Raw genomic sequence first — 19,247 nt, forward strand, 5'->3', positions numbered from 1 at the left:
TACTACTAGTCAGTTATATAGGCACTGATCTAAAGGAATAATTCCAGTATTATTGTCAATTAAAGTAGCAACTTTTTTATTATGCTTATCTTAAATTTTTTTATAAATTCTTGATACTTTCACTCATCTAAACTTTTCGAATATACATACCAATGGTTAATTCAAACATCCTGGACCTAGACTATAATTGTTGATCAATAATGTAGTTTTTCAACAAACACTTGATAATATGTCTGCACATCAATTATAAATTTGGTAAAAGATAACCTTGTTTATTTTTTGTTTTATTTCTGGAATTCTTATTTTTCGTTCCCAATCTGCATTTATTTAAAGAAATTTTTATTAGTATAAATGTGTAACTTACTTAAATTAAGTGGTAAGTCATCTAATCTTAAAAATAGATTAATTGTTCTGATAAGAGAAATTTATAAAAATGTTACATTAATTGGTTTTTATACAACTTTTTTAATTCCAAATATTATATCGAAAAATAATAAACTATATTGCGATGGAGAAATGATAGAAATTCCAACCTGGTCAATATAGTCTAAAAACTTAAGAAAAATTTATTAAGCCGAAAAATCCAAATATTCAAATTAAAGCTAGTGAAATTTTAAACAGGGTTACTATTGAGAGTGATGTAAAGTTGTATATGGATATAAAAGAAGAAAATATTGCATGTATTCTAGGATTTAATAATCACATTTTTCAATGTAATAAAAAGTCTGTTGGTACTGATGCTCTGAAGATTATTCAATTTAACCAACATACATTTTAAACTATCTCATGGAATGTTTGTTAAACATACTGATCATTTTCGTAGAGAAACTAATATTATTGCTACATTTCAACCAAATGCTGAATTTGGAAGACCAGTAATTCTTGAACCACATTATCATGTAGTTACTCCTACTTTTCTTCCTATTCAAGATTTAGAAATAACTATAACTGATGAAAATGACAATTTGATTGTGTAACAGTTTTTGTATGTCTTAGTAAACTTTAACATCATTAAATCGTGAACAAAATCGAGAGTTATCAGTTTTATTCATTCCCTGTGAATGAGACAACAAAACATAACATAAATGCAATCAACAAGGATACATCAAAGTCATGCCCAACTATACAGAAACTTTAAAATCGTTTTAGCTAATTCTGATGAATCAGGATCAGATTATTCAACATATGATTGATACAAAAAATAATTAATAATTCTGTAGCAAAACTGTTTGATTATGTTACCACCAAGATAGGAAATAATTTTTATCTAAAATCGAACACTCTTATTTCATCAACAGCTATGTCATCTCTTCCTGATAAAATAAGCTTAGGACATACTCTTAATAATGGAAATACAAAGACTAAGCAAAATTAAGTATTTCATTCATTATCAATGATTGGTGGATTTTTTAAAGATTATATAGAAATAATGTGGTAGAGAGATTTAACTGTAAATTTTTGTATGAAGTTCAAGTTCTGGAGATGCGATTCTTAGATGACCTGACTATAATGATGCAGGGTTGAAATAAAAACAACACTTCCAAAAAACCTAAAATTGCAATAGAATCGATAGAAATTCGCGTTCCTATTGTTAAATATGAACCAAATTACTAGTTAGAGAAAGGAGAGCATATTCTGAAAAATCCAAAGGTTCCGATATTGTTTTATAAATTACAAACTGTAGAACTTGCTGGATTAAGTGGTAAGAAAAATTTCGAACTAGATATCACATATTGCTATAATTCAGACGAATTAGATATGGCATATTTTGTATTTGTTACATTTCAGACAGTTATAAAGATAATCAGTTACCTGACTCTTTATTATTTGATGACCTTAAATTCCAGAATACATACCTGAAAAATGGAAGAAACGAAATTTTCCCACAGGGGATGTGGAATATTAAGCAGCCAAATAATTTCCTCAAGTCATATGATGCATTTCTTGATTTTAAACGAGTTACACTACTAAAAGAAGATATAGATATCAGTCCATATAATTTAATAATAAATATTGATATGACCCTTAGAAAGAACAGTGTAACTTCACAGAAAACGATTATAAAACCTTGTGCAACTTTCGACAATAAACTTCTGAATGACACACTTGCTTTATGTATGGTAAGAAAAATTTAACTTACGATGCACATCACAGAATACTTACTGAAAATTTTTATTATACAAATTTTTTGGTTATATAAATGAATAAATACTAGAAAAAAGTATAGAAGTGTTAACTTCATGTTTACATTTCATTTTCAGAAAGAGAGAGAAAATAAAAACTGAAAAATGTATTATGTCAATTCTAAAATGATATGCAGTTTCATTCATTATATTTTTCTGAATATCTCTTTTTATATACATTGAATTTCTAAAATTGGTCCATATTTGGCTGAGAAAAATTAAAGTCCAAAAGTGCTGAGCCATGAAAATTGACTTTTTGTTTATTAACTTATTTCAATTAAACTCATTATATAGCCTACTGTAGTGGTGATTGGGACTTATCTCATGATTAATTTGGGTTGTCGATGACTGTACACTAGATGCATTTGACATGTATCAGACAGGCATGATTAATTTGGGTTGCCAATGACTGTACACTAGATGCATTTGACGTGTATCAGACAGGAGACTAAATGCATTTTACATGTACCAAAGTGTCCACTACATGCATTTTACATGTATCAAACTCTACACTAGATGTATTTTACATTTACCAAACAGCACATATAGTAGAGACATCTGCTAGACTAAGCTAGAAAACTTCTAGATTACATTCGAATTCCTATCAATGGATGGTACTTATGTTTGTTCCATTTAAATTAATAGGGTAACATTCTTGATGTTAAATTTGAATTTTTTTATAATGCTAATTTGAATATTCTAAGGATCATTACATATTATTTGCATAACATCTCTTCAGATAAAATACAAATATTTAAAAAATAATTTATTTACAATACCAAAGTAAATATACAAAATCGACTAAATTTGAACCAACTTTGTGTGTCAAAATACCAACAATATATACCAGACTGCAAACGACTGCCTGTTCTTCCAGTTGCCCCCGGCTGGAAGCAGGATTGCTATCAAGGCAATGGGGATCATCGAACATCTGACAGTGCTGAAGCACCTCTGCCCCCTCAATTAAAGAAGACAGGTGAAAGATGCAGGAGAAGAGCAGTTGTTAGGAAGTCCCTGAAAAAGACTTGGAAAAAAAACTTTGAGGATGAGATGATAAACTACATATGTTGAAAAATTACCTTCAGGTATTTCCTTCATAGGACGCCGAAAGTTTCTGGATTTTTGATAATGAATTTATTTATTCACTTTTTTATGTTCATCATAATTCTTTTATTTATTTTCTTATGTTCACCTTTTCTAAAAATATTAAAATTACTTTCTTACTTTCACCTTTTCGAAGAAAAAATAATAGTTTTCTAATAAGTTAATGTGATACCAAAAAATATTCATTTTTCTTAATTTATCTACGTAATTTATACTAAAATATGTGTTTTGTAAATGAAAATAAGTGGTTTTGAGCTAGCATTCGGGGTATAGTACAAGCATTGCGTACTTTCTGGATAACTTTTTTTACAAGATAGCGACCTTTTTTTTCTTCCAAAGTGAGTAAAGGAGTGAGCTATCTTCGATAAATGTCAGCCAGAACCTACCCAATACTTTTACTTAAGACATAAGTATTGCGTAAAAGAGTAACTAGCATTTAGGGTGAGTCACTAGAATAACTGGAAGTATGTTAGTAGCTGAAAAGTTTGTGGGACAAATGTTGCATGAGGCAATGGAGGCCATAAAATGACATTGGTTTTTTGTTGCTAGGTGGGGTTACATCAGAGATATGAAGGTCAACTTTCTTTTTTTAATTGGCGTGCTATAGATCGGTACCTATTTTCTGGTAGCAGCTATCGAGACGAATACAATGACATGTAACAGTAAGGTCTTTATTCAGGTAGTGAAGGGAGACGAAAATTTAATAGTCATGGGTGACTGGAATTCGTCAGTAGGAAAAGGGAGAGAAGGAAACATAGTAGGTGAATATGGATTGGGGGGAAGAAATGAAAGAGGGAGCCGCCTTGTAGAATTTTGCACAGAGCATAACTTAATCATAGCTAACACTTGGTTCAAGAATCATAAAAGAAGGTTGTATACCTAGAAAAATCCTGGAGGTACTAGTAGGTATCAGATAGATTATATAATGGTAAGTCAGAGATTTAGGAACCAGGTTTTAAATTGTAAGACATTTCCAGGGGCAGATGTGGATTCTGACCACAATCTATTGGTTATGAACTGCAGATTGAAACTGAAGAAACTGCAAAAAGGTGGGAATCTAAGGAGATGGGACCTGGATAAACTGAAAGAACCAGAGGTTGTAGAGAGTTTCATGGAGAGCATAAGGAAACAATTGACAGGAATGGGGGAAAGAAATACAGTAGAAGAAGAATGGGTAGCTCTGAGAGATGAAGTAGTGAAGGCAGCAGACGATCATGTAGGTAAAAAGGCGAGGGCTAATAGAAATCCTTGGGTAACAGAAGAAATATTGAATTTAATTGATGAAAGGAGAAAATATAAAAATGCAGTAAATGAAGCAGGCAAAAAGGAATACAAACGTCTCAAAAATGAGATCGACAGGAAGTGCAAAATGGCTAAGCAGGGATAGCTAGAGGACAAATGTAAGGATGTAGAGGCTTATCTCACTAGGGGTAAGATAGATACTGCGTATAGGAAAATTAAAGAGACCTTTGGAGAAAGGAGAACCACTTGCATGAATATTAAGAGCTTTGATGGAAACCCAGTTCTGTGTGTGTGTGTGTTTGAGGTTTACGGGGTAAGATAGATACTGCCTACAGGAAAATTAAAGAGACCTTTGGAGAGAAGAGAACCACTTGTATGAATATCAAGAGCTCAGATGGAAACCCAGTTCTAAGCAAAGAAGGGAAGGCGGAAAGGTGGAAGGAGTATATAGGGGGTTTATACAAGGGTGATGTACTTGAGGACAATATTATGGAAATGGAAGAGGATGTAGATGAAGACGAAATGGGAGATAAGATACTGCGTGAAGAGTTTGACAGAGCACTGAAAGACCTGAGTCGAAACAAGGCCCCAGGTGTAGACAACATTCCATTAGAACTACTGACGGCCTTGGGAGAGCCAGTCATGACAAAACTCTACCATCTGGTGAGCAAGATGTATGAGACAGGTGAAATACCCTCAGACTTCAAGAAGAATATAATAATTCGAATCCCAAAGAAAGCAGGTGTTGACAGATGTGAAAATTACCGAACTATCAGTTTAATAAGTCACAGCTGCAAAATACTAACGCGAATTCTTTACAGACGAATGGAAAAACTGGTAGAAATGGACCTCGGGGAAGATCAGTTTGGATTCCGTAGAAATGTTGGAACACCTGAGGCAATACTAACCTTACGACTTATCTTAGAAGAAAGATTAAGAAAAGGCAAACCTACGTTTCTAGCATTTGTAGACTTAGAGAAAGCTTTTGACAATGTTAACTGGAATACTCTCTTTCAAATTCTGAAGGTGGCAGGTATAAAATAACAGGGAGCGAAAGGCTATTTACAATTTGTACAGAAATCAGATGGCAGTTATAAGAGTCGAGGGGCATGAAAGGGAAGCAGTGGTTGGGAAAGGAGTGAGACAGGGTTGTAGCCTCTCCCCGATGTTATTCAATCTGTATATTGAGCAAGCAGTAAAGGAAACAAAAGAAAAATTCGGAGTAGGTATTAAAATTCATGGAGAAGAAGTAAAAACTTTGAGGTTCGCCGATGACATTGTAATTCTGTCAGAGACAGCAAAGGACTTGGAACAGCAGTTGAACGGAATGGACAGTGTCTTGAAAGGAGGATATAAGATGAACATCAACAAAAGCAAAACGAGGATAATGGAATGTAGTCAAATTAAATCGTGTGATGCTGAGGGAATTAGATTAGGAAATGAGACACTTAAAGTAGTAAAGGAGTTTTGCTATTTAGGGAGTAAAATAACTGATGATGGTCGAAGTAGAGAGGATATAAAATGTAGACTGGCAATGGCAAGGAAATCGTTTCTGAAGAAGAGAAATTTGTTAACATCGAATATAGATTTAAGTGTCAGGAAGTCGTTTCTGAAAGTAATTGTATGGAGTGTAGCCATGTATGGAAGTGAAACATGGACGATAACTAGTTTGGACAAGAAGAGAATAGAAGCTTTCGAAATGTGGTGCTACAGAAGAATGCTGAAGATAAGGTGGGTAAATCACGTAACTAATGAGGAGGTATTGAATAGGATTGGGGAGAAGAGAAGTTTGTGGCACAGTTTGACTAGAAGAAGGGATCGGTTGGTAGGACATGTTTTGAGGCATCAAGGGCTCACAAATTTAGCATTGGAGGGCAGCATGGAGGGTAAAAATCGTAGAGGGAGACCAAGAGATGAATACACTAAGCAGATTCAGAAGGATGTAGGTTGCAGTAGGTACTGGGAGATGAAGAAGCTTGCACAGGATAGAGTAGCATGGAGAGCTGCATCAAACCAGTCTCAGGACTGAAGACCACAACAACAACAACAACAAGGTCTTTGAAGGTCAAAAAGTTGGCACGAACGTCCATTTACAGAAGGCGTTCGAAGTGATGATCATTGGTATCAATGCAGTGCTGCAATCTACTTATTCATGGATTGACTGGGATTCTTTATCACATTGGCACTTGCCGAAGCACATTCTCTGACAATTCTCTCCAGTATATCATGCAAATAGTAAATATTCGCCTAATACAGCGCATCCATCTAACGTGCCATTGACATGTAAACATCATGCAACAGTTTCGCAATACAACACTAACATGAACGGTAAGACCAGTATCGTCAAATCAAGCGAACGTGAATGAAGAATTCCTTCAAAGAACAAGTTGATATGCTTCTCATTTATGGAGAATGCCAATGAAGTTCATTGAGAGCTAGAGACTTATATGTTGAAAGATATCCACAAGGTAATTACCCTACACATCATACATTTAAATATGTGTATAATAAATTAAGAACAACTCAATCTTTAACGCATCAGAAACATATCTGGCAAAGGAAAGTCACTCACAAGGAAACGGAAATTGGTACTCTAGCCACAATGGTTCGAAATCCTTGTGTTAGTTCGAATCAAATCGCAAGGGAATTTTGCATGAGCCAGAGTAGTGTTATTTGTGCCCCGCATCGCCATAAATATCATTTTTACCATATCAGCCTCCACCAAGAACTAACTGGTACAGGTTATATGTGTCACATTGATTTCTGCTGATGGGCTCAAATTCAGATTCAAAGGGATGACACATTTATTAATTTGATTTTATTTACTGATGAGGCTACATTCATGAACCATGGAAATGTTAATTTACGTAACATGCATTATTGGGCAACTGAAAATCCATGTTGGCTGCTGCAAGTTGCACACGAAAAACAATGGTTGGTGAATGTATGGTGTGGGATTCTGGAGGACGGAATTATAGGTCTCTACTTCATCGAAGGAAATCACAGTGGTAGGACGTACATCACATTCCTGCAAGAAACATTAGTTCTGTTATTGGAAAAAATACCTTTAGGAACCAGGAAAAGTATATGGTATCAACATGATGGGTGTTCCGCACATTTTTCGCTAGTGGCTAGAAATGAGTTGCAGAGACAATTCCCAAATCGTTGGATAGGTCGCAGTGGATGTGTGTCGTAGCCAGCTCGTTCACCAGATATGACGCCTCTGGATTTTTTCTTGTGGGTATTTGTAAAAGATATGTTTATACAGATGTTCCAACTACACCTGAAGATATGCAAGAGAGAATTGTCGGAGCATGTGCTTCGATAAGTGCCGATGTGATAAAGAATACCAATCAATTCATGATAAGAAGATTGCAGCACTGCAGTGATACAAATGGTCACCAGCTCGAACACATGCTGTAAATGGACGTTCATGCCACCTTTCTGAGCTTTCATGAACTTCAAACACCTTTCTGTTACACATCATTGGATTCGTCTTGATAGCCACTATCAGAAAATAAGTACCAAACTGTAGCATCCCATTTAAGAAACAAAGTTGACCTTCATATCTCTGAAGTGACTCCACGTAGCAAGAAAAAACCAACGTCATATTATGGCCCCCTTTGTCCCGTGCAACTTTTGTCCCACATACTTTTCAGCTCCTATCATACTTTCAGGGTTATTCTTAGCGGCAATAGTTAGTGATCCACCCTGTATAATGCATGTTTGCGTGTCTGAGGGACCTTTGCATTGTAATTTTGAATAACACAGGCACCGCAATATCGTGTTTATCCATTGACACCAGGCAAGCGACTTCCATGTAATATGTTTCCCCTGTACGGGAATATACATAATGGATCTAGGGGTACAGGTTTCAGACACATGGTTGATGAAGTATGGAAGTTTGGATCTTGCCATGAGTCATGCTTGGATAGCCAAATCGTAAGGCGACTGCTCGCGATAAGCGAGAAATCGGGGTTCGACTTACGGTCTGGCACAAATTTTCGTTGTTGTCATTCCATTATACAGCTGGTGATAGTCCATAGTCGTAACTGCAAATACATTTCATGTACTTCGTAACGGCTGTAGTCTCCACAGTGCCTGTTCCTTCGGACATGCATGGATGTCTGAAGGAACTTTGCACTGTAATTCAGAATAACACAGGCACTGCAATATCGTATCATATTGTATAATGCAGTTCGGACGGCGCTAGTATTATTAGTCAGAACTGTGTACCAAAGTTAAATGTACAATGATAAGTGACTATCGTTCAGTACCATACTGATCAGGTATAAACAGTGTTCTTGTATTGGCGACGGTAGTAAATATATATTGTCATTCAAGTGAACATGGAATGCATCTAAGTTAAGTATCCTATATTAAAGAGCTTTATTAAGTGAACTAATACACTTTGTGATTGTTGTAGTACCCACTAAACCTCCTGAAGTAAACATAGGCTTGCTACGCCACACAGAAATGGTGATGATTATATTTGGTTTTGTAATGCAGTGTTCTTCCCTAATCAACCACGCAAAGTTTACACAGGCTTCCGTCCTGGTCTGCCCCATGATGTTCTTAGGGTACTGCTAGTCTCAGCTGCCAAAATACACTGCCGAGAAAAAAATTAATACACCTAGAAACACAACCTCGATTTTGATCCGATGACAGCATATGCCACCTGGGGGACAGTAGATGTACTGATAATGGTTTCAACATCGTCCTCCAAACGATAGCTTAGCGGAATAGCTACCAGAGCGCCACCTGTATCTATCCTTTAATAGGGAAGGATCAGTGTGGTGCAAACATGTGAAGCAAGGAGGCAACCATGCTAGGGATACGCACTCGTGCTTCCTACTGCCCACTGAGCGAGTTCGAAAAGTTCGAAGCGGTAGGATGGTCCTTTCGGAGAACTGCCACACAAGTTCGACGTGCTGAGTCGGTTGTGCAGTGTTACTGGTATTAGTAGTTACGTGAACATTCTCACAAACATAGGTGAAGTTCTGGACGCCCACACAGCACAGAAGCACACAGAATTGTCGTATTGTAAGAGCAGCAGCGGCAGATTGTACAGCTACCACAGCACAGACAACAGATCTTGTGAGCCCAGACGTGTCAACACGAACTGTTTCGAAAAAAATTTTAGCAGTGGGACAATGGGTATGCACACCTCTTGCCCGTCTTCCATTAACGCCACAGCACCAACGTGCACAGCTTGATTGGTGCAATCTGAGAAGCACTTGGAAGATGAAATGGCACGTTGTGGTCTTCAGTGATGAAAGCACATTCTGCCTGCACGAAAGTGACGATCGTTTGCACATACAACACAGACCTGTTGAGCGCTGTCTCTTAGATTGCATTCGTCCAGGACACATTGGCCCCACCCCAAGTCTTATGCCTTTCTTGCAAAAAGAATGTGGTGTGGTGTTCCAGCAGAATAATGCTCGCCCACAAACTACCTGCGAAACTCAATGTCCTCTGCAAGGCGTACAGCAGCTTCATGATCTCCGGACATGTCTCGAATCGAGCACGTGTGGTATATGACGGGATGAGAATTGACTCGTGCAACTCATCAACCAACAAGTCTTACAGAACTACGTGAACAGTTCGAGCAGGCGTGTGGGTACCAGAGTGAGCGACTGCATTGCCGCCCGTGGGGGCTGCACCGCGTAATAAATGGGTGTTTTAATATGTATCAATACTTGGTACCTCAGAACCGCTTGTGCTATTGGCCTATAAATGAAATCATTTCATGTGCCCATGCACCGTTGCAACAATAAATCTTGAGTGAATTGGAAACCTCTAAAAGTATGTACCAGTCTTTTCTGGAAGGATAATAATTACGTCTTCCATCTATATAGAGTGTTAACCATGTCTGAGCCCCTACGATAACTGTCTCCAAAATAAGTTGTTCAGTTTAAGGCGCAGTAGATTCAACGACTGCTGCTCACTGTACAGAAGTTGAACATACTGTCGCAACAAGCAGCATCAAAGCCCCTTGCTGCGCCCAAGTTTCACCAGTTTAACAGCAAAGAAGAGGATTGGCCCGAATATTGCGCGCAACTGGAAACCTACTACAGAGCAGACAACATTAAAGCTACGGCGCGCATAGCATTTTTTCTGTCAACTGCTGGAGCTGACGTTTATCGTCTGGGTATGAAATCATTTCCCGACTCTCATCCAGTAGATGCTGATAACGAGAAATTCGTTTGAAACCTCGACGTGCATTACAAGGCATAGATTCTCGTCCTTCCTGCACCATTTAAATTTTTTGGTCTTAGGAAGCATCCTGAACAGTCACTGAAACAGTGGCTTGCTGAGCTCAAAGGACTAACAAGACATAGTGGACTAAGCTATAGTGATGTTATGTTAGGCGATGCAATCACGCAAAAGTGTCCGATGCACGCATACACCCTTCCACCCTAAAATTGACAGATCTGGATCTGAAAACAGTTTTGTCAGTTTTAGAGTCTTAAACTGTTGTGGATTAGAGTCTTAAACTGTTGTGGATACAACCGAAATTAATTTTGGGGCTCCATCTGTTTGTCTTATTCATAGTGCACAATACACTCAGTCTAAAGTTAATATAAAAGTGAATTTAAGCAGTAAACAATAAAAGTAAAGATAAAACCTTTCAATCACGTGGTACATAACGTGTATTTGAGAATGCGATGCAGAAGTCTTGTCCTCATCACAGTAGAGAATCTTGGAATCTTGTTCTTCTCCTGAAGGACAGAGTTTCAAGTGTGGTAAACAAGATCATATCGAGACCATTTGTTTACAAAAGAGCCAGGGCAGGCACTAGTCTACTGCACAGCTACAGCGTAGCTCCCAGCGAGTAAATGTTGAGACAGTACAACCATTCTGGCTGGCACCAGCGAAGGCTCGCATCTCCGCTTCGTGGAAATTTTCTGCTGTAGTCCACAGACAGAAGGAAAAACTTTTTGCTCAATTGAGTGCGGGTCAGAAGACAAATAAATTTCAGATACACACAGGTGCATCTGTTTCCCTAATCAGTAAAGACACCTATGAAATGATCTTTAACACAAGGCAACAGAAGGCTACTTCTCTTTTGTTTGCATGAAACGGACATAAAATACCGGTACTTGGTCTGTGCAATTTGCTAGAAACTTTGTGGGGTCTGAGAAAATGTGTTTCATTCCATATACTATGTTCTGGGAACAGTGCAAACATTTTTGGTTTAGACCTACACTTAATGTTCAGAAAGACAGAACACATTAAACGACTAGACAGGACGTTCCTATTAACAAGACATGTGTTTTATTATGTTCCGCAGAAGTTATTAGCATTTGCACCATGTCGACTCGCAGGTTCAAGGTCAATATCGACATCGATAAAATGTGCCTACGGCTCTCGTCGTCGCTATAAACCGAAGGTAATGCATCAGTGCGACTTGAGCAGACGTGCAGGATACCTTGCAGACGCGAACTGTACCCTCAAATCAAGGAGTTTGAAAGAGGACATTATTGGGATGAGAAACTGTGATGCATCCGTCTCGAAAATTGCTGCTCGTGTGGGACAAAGTATTTCGGCAGTGCAACGGGTGTGTGCAGTATGGTTCACGGAAGGTCGTAGAGCAGGATATGGGCCAGGTCACACCACCCAGACCACCCCCCCCCCCCTTTAGAAGACAGAACCAAATACGAATGGCATTGCAGAACAGATCTGCGTCTCCTCGGTGCTGGACCGGCAGTGGAACAGTGGGACACATTGTACACTATCAGGAGTGATAGTTCGTCACTGTTTATTACAGTATGGGTTACGTATGCGTCGTCCACTTCTCTGCCTACCTTTGACGAATGTGCAGAAACATGCTAGACAGTAATGGTGTATGGAGCGATGTCGCTGGGGACAGGAATGGAATCAGATAGTATTTTTGGATGAATCTAGGTTCTGTTTGTTTGAAAATGATGGCCCCGTTTTGGTTCACTGCATTGATGGGCAGCGGCACCAGAGTGACTGCATTCGCACAGGACATACAGTGCCAACTTGAGACCTCATGGTGTGGTGTGCTATTGGGTACAACCAGTGTGACCAGTATGAACTACGTGGCTGCCATCCTGCGACCTGTAGCCATACCCTCACTGCACAACACCACATATTGCTGCACGAACATGTCTCTTCTTGGTGTCACAGGTTGTCAGCCTTTTGCCCTGGCCTGCCAGATCACTAGAGCTGTCGCCAACCGAAAATGTGTGGGATATGGTGAAACGACAGGTGCAGTGCTGTGACTGCCACAGATGAACTTTGGAGCCAGCTGAATGCAGTGTGGATGGCTATGCTACAAGACACCATCCACGCCTTATACATGTCGATGTCATCACGCATGGAACAAGTTATCAGGGTCCATGGGGGACCCTGTGCCTACTAGGCAACAGGCCATAAACTGAACTGAGGTGATTGAAATGCTAATCACTTCTGCAGAACATATTAACATACATGTCCTGTAAATATTAATGTCGAATCTCTAGTCATTCAAGGTTTTCCGTTTTTTTCTGAACATGAGTGTATTTGATTTGCTCAACCTGTGCATACAAGAAAAATCAGAGTCCCAGTGCATTATACCAATGTTTCTCACTTAAGTACAGTGAATTTTTTCAACCAGGATTAGGAACAGCTGAAGACTTTGAGGTTTTATTTATTTATTTACATGTCACGTTCTGTAGGACCAAATTGAGGAGCAAATCTCCAAGGTCATGGAACGTGTTAGTACATGAACTTACAACATAAAAGTAATAACAGATAAAAAGAAATGTTCATGAACCTGAAAGAAAATCAGTCCATAAGTTTAAGCAAACGCTATCAGCAATACAATTAGAATCAGCTTAATTTTTCAAGGGACTCCTCGACGGAATAGAAGGAGTGACCCATGAGGAAGCTCTTCAGTTTCGATTTGAAAGCGCGTGGATTACAGCTAAGATTTTTGAATTCGAGTGGCAGCTTACTGAAAATGGATGCAGCAGTATACTGCACAACTTTTTGCACAAGAGTTAAGGCAGTCTGACCCAAATGGAGGTTTGATTTCTGCCCAGTATTAACCGAGTGAAAGATGCTTATTGTTGGAAATAAACTAATATTGGTAACAAGAAACGACAATAAGGAATATACATGTTGAGAGGCCAATGACAAAATACCCACACTCGCGAACAGGGGGTCGACAAGAGGTTCGTGAACTCGCACCACTTATTGCCCGAACCACCCGTTTCTGAGCCAAAAATATCCTTCTAGAATGAGAAGAGTTACCCCAAAACATAATACCATACGACATAAGTGAATGAAAATAAGCAAAGTAGACTAATTTACGTGTCGAAGTATCACTCACTTTCGATACCGTTCGAATAGTGAAAATGGCAGTATTAAGTCTTTGAACGAGATCCTGAATGTGGGCTTTCCACGAAAGCTTACTATCTATCTGTACACCTAGGAATTTGAACTGTTCAGTTTCACTAATCATATGCCCATTCTGAGAGATTAAAACGTCAGGTTTTGTTGAATTGTGTGTTAGAAACTGTAAAAACTGAGTCTTACTGTGATTTAATGTTAGTTTATTTTCTACAAGCCATGAACTGAGGTCATGTACTGCACTACTTGAAACAGAGTCAATGTTGCACACAACATCCTTTACTACCAAGTTAGTGTCATCAGCGAACAGAAATATTTTAGAGTTACCCATAATACTAGAGGGCATATCATTTATATAAATAAGCAACAGGAGCGGCCCCAACACTGATCCCTGGGGCACCCCCCACTTGACAGTACCCAACTCAGATCCCACATCACAGCCATTATCAATATTGTGAATAATGACCTTTTGCTGCCTGTTGCTAAAGTAAGAGGTGAACCAATTGTGATCTACTCTTCTTATTCCAACTTCTGGAGCAATATTGTGAGATGAACACAGTCAAATGCCTTTGTTAAATCAAAAAATACGCCAAGCGTTCGAAACTTTTTGTTTAGCCCATCCATTACCTCACTGACAAAAGAGAATATAGCATTTTCAGTTGTCAAACGACTTCTAAAGCCGAACTGTACATCTGATAGCAAATCGTGTGATATAAAATGATCAATTAACCTTACATACACAGCCTTTTCGCTAACTTTTGGAAACACTGATGGCATAGAAATAGGTCTAAAATTATCTACATTATCCCTTTCTCCCTTTTTATAAAGCAGCTTTACTACTGAGTACTTTAATTGCTCAGGAAACTGACCATTCCCAAAGGAAAAATTACAAATATGGCTAAATACAGGGCTAACATGTGCAGCACAGTACTTTAATATTCTACTAGACACTGCATCATAACCATGAGAGTCCTTAGTCTTCAGTGATTTAATTATTGACTCAATCTCCCTCTTGTCTGTATCACAGAGAAGTATTTCAGACGTCAATCTTGGAAAGGCATTTGCTAAGAAACTTATATGATTTCCTGTAGAAACTAAATTTTTATTTAATTCACCAGCAATGCTCAGAAAATGGTTGTTAAATACTGTACATATATCTGATTTATCAGTAACAGAAATATTATTACTGTGAACTGACTTTATATCACCAACCTTGTGCTGCTGACCAGACACTTCCTTCACAACTGACCATATGGCTTTAATTTTATCCTGTGAATTAGCTATTCTATTTGCATACCACATACTTTTTGCCTTGCTAATAACATTTTTAAGCACCTTACAATACTGTTTGTAATGGGCTACTGTAGCTTGATTGTGACTACGTCTAACATTTTGATATAATTCCCGCTTTGTTCTACATGATATCCTTATCCCACTAGTCAGCCAACCGGGCTGTCCATTACTGCTAGTACCCCATTTAGAATGTTCTAATGGAAAGCAACTCTCAAAGAGCATGAGAAATGTGTTATGGAAAGCATTGTATTTATCATCTATATTATTGGCACTATAAACATCTTGCCACTCTTGTTCCTTGACAAGTTTTGAAAAACTCTCTATTGCTGTTGGATTAACTTTCCTACGTAGTTTGTAATTAAATATGACATTGGTTTCAGTACAAAAACCTTTTAGTGTTAAAATTTGTGCATCATGGTCTGAAAGGCCATTCACCCTTTTACTAACAGAGTGCCCATCTAGTAATGAAGAATGAATAAAAATATTGTCTATGACTGTGCTACTGTTCCCCTGCACCCTAGTTGGAAAAAACACAGTTTGCATCAGATCATATGAATTTAGGAGATCTACCAACATCCTTTTTCTTGCACAATCATGTACAAAATTAATATTGAAGTCACCACATATAACTGCTTTCTGGTACTTCCTACAAAGTGAATCAAGAACCCCCTCCAGCTTAAGCAAAAATGCTCTGAAGTCGAAGTTAGGGGACCTATAAACAACAGCAATTAGAAGTTTAGTTTCACTAAATTTAACTAATGCTGCACAACTTTCAAATATCTGTTCAGTGCAGTGTCGTGATACGTCTATGGCCTCAAATGAAATACTGTTTTTTACGTACAGGGCCATTCCCCCACCCTGAAAGAACTCCTTGAGAAACAGCCAGCTAATCTGTAGCCTGGTAAAGGAAGCCTCTGAATTATCAAATTATTTAAGTGGTGCTCTGATATACCAATAATTTCAGAGTTAACATCTTTTAGCAGTTCACTAACTTTATCTCTAATGCCTCTTATATTTTGATGAAATAGGCTAATTCCTTCTCTACTTGGAAACATTACATTCTCTGGAAGAGAGCCCTTAGTTAGAGGCACTTCCTTTAAGCAGGTATACCTATTAGCTGACTTCAGTCTAAAAAAGGTGCAGCTCTAACACCAACTACTACAGGAATTTTTCCATGAGTGATACCACTACCACCACCACCACCCACTACACTGTCACCTATAAGCTTAGCCAGCCTCCCCTTCCCATACCTATTGGGGTGCAGGCCATGCCTAGTGAACCCCTATCTACTGATAGACCCAAATGGCACCACTGAGATGTGATCCATGCCCTCCGCCATCAGTGCCCTCTCCAGCCCCACATTAACGCGCCTAACAGCCGCATTAAGGTGAGGCCGATCATGACGCTGAAACAGCTGCACGAAATGCACATTAGTGCCACCAGTTTGAGTAGCTATCTTAACCAAGTCACCACTGACATCATATTCCCCATCCCTATCGAGACTGTTCCCTGCTCCACCCACTATCACTACCTGATCCTCTTTCGTAAAATTCTTACACAACTCCCCTATGCTTTCAGTCACCTGAGCCAACCCTGCACTAGGCTTCACTATGCTGGTGACCTGGTACTCACTCCCCAACACTTCCTGCAACTGCTGGCCCCACCTCTACAGTGGGAACTAGCTAGCAGCAGAACCTTCTTTCTGCTAGACTTTGCAACTAACATAGCCCTCCTAATTGCTGACGACTGCTGCAAGTTACCTACATCTACGGCTACACGAGGCTCCTCTCCACTCAACTCCGACAGTTGGTCGTATCTATTGCATGTATGCAAAATAAAACTGTCTGAATACCTCCTCTTCCTAGCTACCTTCTTGCCAACTGCCAGTTCCCATTCCCCACCACCCTTCACCCTCCTCAACCTATCTAGTTCCTCCTTTGCGCATTTTAACTGCACCTGAAGGGCACAGATCTTACGCTCCTTCTCCTCTATTAACTTGTTTCTACTACAGATTCTACATTCCCAGGAGAGGATCTCCCTAAAATGACCACTGGCTTCCCCACTACATTCCCCCCAATGAAAATACTTTGATCAAATCCCACACCGTAATCCACTACTCACAAACCTACGACAGAGCCCACATTTTTCATTCATGGTAAAATTTTACAGCTACTGAAAAAAACTATACGTCTACGTTACCAAAGTTCAGTTACACCAGTAGAACTATTTAAGAACTAACAATAATGGTCTCGAAATTCTCTGCCTACTAAGAAAGCAGCTACTTGTATTAATACTACAACAACACAGCCGATACCTATACCAGCAAAACTTCACAAAATTATTAGCTAAAACCATAAAATTAAGACGACCACTGTAACACTAAGCGAAGTTAAAACACTAAATGAAAATTTTACTGAAATATTTCACTAGGAAGAATAATAAACGTCAGTTGAAAACTAAAGCACGAAATTTACTAAACGACTTCAACACACTAAAAACTCTATAAAACACAGCGAGCGAACGATTACAAAAGTTTATTAAGTCGTTATTTCGCCACAAACGGCACACAACACCGCTGAAATCTATTAAATTTAATAACTGTATTACAGAGCACAAATAAGTTTGTCAGTACTTAGCTTATAACCGCTACAGCTGCAGTGCACGCCGCAAAATGTAAACACACTACTCCACACATTACTGTTAAAGGCAATGCACAAACACCAATATTTTGTTATGTTAAGCCTGACTCCCTTGCCGTAAGTGAGGAGATTGCCCAGGAGCTGCAAAAATGGAAAGGTAGTGGGATGATATAACCAGTTTTTGCAAGCCAGGGGTTTCATACTTAGTCGTACTTAAAAATCCATCACGAGGTTTATGTCTGTAGGCTGATTTCAGAGCCACAATAAACCAACAATCTGCTGTGAATTCATTTCCTCTCCCACGACAGGATAAATTGATAAACAGATTGGGACAGAGCAGATTCTTTTCGAAAACTGATTTATGTGAGGCATACTTACAGTTAGCGGTGGACGACCAGTGCAAGCAATATTTTGTCATCACTTGAGATTGTTCCAGTTTCAAAGACTACCGTTCGGAAGTACTTCCACTCTCTCTATTTTTCAGTGTTGCCTGGATCAATTAACAGCCAAAGTCTCTTCATGGGCAAACTATCTGGACAATATTATTTTCATGGGTTGTACACCTGCTCAACATTTGGCAACCTTAGACTGTTTGTTTAACGTGCTCGCTATGGCTGCCTTAATGTGTAACAAGGAAAAGTGCTTCTTCTTCCACGAAGAACCTGAGTATTTAGAGCATTTCATATGTGCAGGGTATTCATCCTGCTCATTCATACTTGTCTGTAATTACAAATTTGCTGCGGTCTACAACAGCAGTCATCTCGACCTCCCCGCCCATCACTGTCTGCACAATCCAGGATGGTGCTGATGGTGATCGATGTCATGCCACCACCGCCACCAACGCTGATACCACTGACGTCGCCGCCGGTCCTGCAGCCTCAGCCAATGTCTGTGGAGGCACCACCCCTATACAGCCATTACAACTGCCCTGCAGTTCCACCTACTGTCCAACCGACCCCAGTGTCTGTGCCCCTGGATGTAAGGTGTATACTGGGTTTTGTGCAGGGAGTTGCCATCGGCCATCACTACAGCCCCTGGTTCATCATCTTTGTCCCAAGTTACATTTGCTACCTCACATGAATAGCACCTCAAGCTGACAGCAGGCCCTCTGGCCTCTTCATACACTTATTAAGAATCATCTAACCAGCCTATCATGCATTTCTAAAATCTGAATTTGCATATGTGTAAATTAATCTTATTTTGGTACCATATTACGCTGTCACGAAAAGTAGGTGATCGGATGCTAAGTACTGGCAGGCAATTGGCGGGAATAGAATGCATGCATATCATCATTCAGTTCATTTCACGTTGGAGACGAGCGGTGAACTTTTGGGCTGTGAGGAGACCAACTGCTCACAATGGCAGTGAATGGGAGAAGGTGGGGGTAACATCCAATCACTGTAAATTGCAGATGGAGTCCCGAACT

Source organism: Schistocerca piceifrons, chromosome X (genome assembly GCF_021461385.2).
Source record: "Schistocerca piceifrons isolate TAMUIC-IGC-003096 chromosome X, iqSchPice1.1, whole genome shotgun sequence".
NCBI classification, from domain to species: domain Eukaryota; kingdom Metazoa; phylum Arthropoda; class Insecta; order Orthoptera; family Acrididae; genus Schistocerca; species Schistocerca piceifrons.